This window comes from Gymnodraco acuticeps, unplaced genomic scaffold (assembly GCF_902827175.1).
Source record: "Gymnodraco acuticeps unplaced genomic scaffold, fGymAcu1.1, whole genome shotgun sequence".
NCBI lineage: Eukaryota > Metazoa > Chordata > Actinopteri > Perciformes > Bathydraconidae > Gymnodraco > Gymnodraco acuticeps.
In genome coordinates this window covers 19,298-20,000 of record NW_022991270.1, presented here as the reverse complement: position 1 = coordinate 20,000, position 703 = coordinate 19,298, and positions in this window count along the sequence as shown.

The window sequence follows — 703 nt, the reverse complement described above, 5'->3', positions numbered from 1 at the left end:
AACAGTTGGGACATGTTTGGGAGTTGGTTGCAGAGAAGGCAACCCAGAGCATGTTTACTCTAATGAGTGATGGACGGCCTGTTTGTGGATTTTATTTTGTTGTCTAACTTGTGCTGGTTCGTTATTTTTTGTTTTGTTGCTGTTATTAAAGTTTTGGAGCTTAACCCAACCGACTAGGCCAGTGTTGTGAACGGACAAATAGAGCCCCGTCACAATGACATTTTCAACAACAAAAAATCTCATTCACTACAGTATGTATGAAAAAACTAAAAAGATGCCCCCGAGGAAAATGCATTTTTTGTTTATTATTTAGGTGACATGGAGCTTTACATATCCTAATTTACTCCGTAAGGAAATGCAGTTCATCCACATATTTCTTTGCATTCTTTAAAGTTCCAGGATGGAAAAAAACAGCTAGCTTTAATAAATACCACATTTAAAAAAAACAAAAAAAAAACACCTTGTGTTAAGAATATGTTACCCACAATGCAATGGGCTGAAGACAAAACAGACCACACTGATATACTACACTTAATATACGCTATATAAATAACATGTATTATTATTTTTAATGTAGATTAAACACACAGCACTGAAGTCACAGCAATTGGAGACACTGCAACACACACACACATAACATGTATACATCACTTCAGGGGACATTACATTGACTTACATACATTACACACACACACACACACAC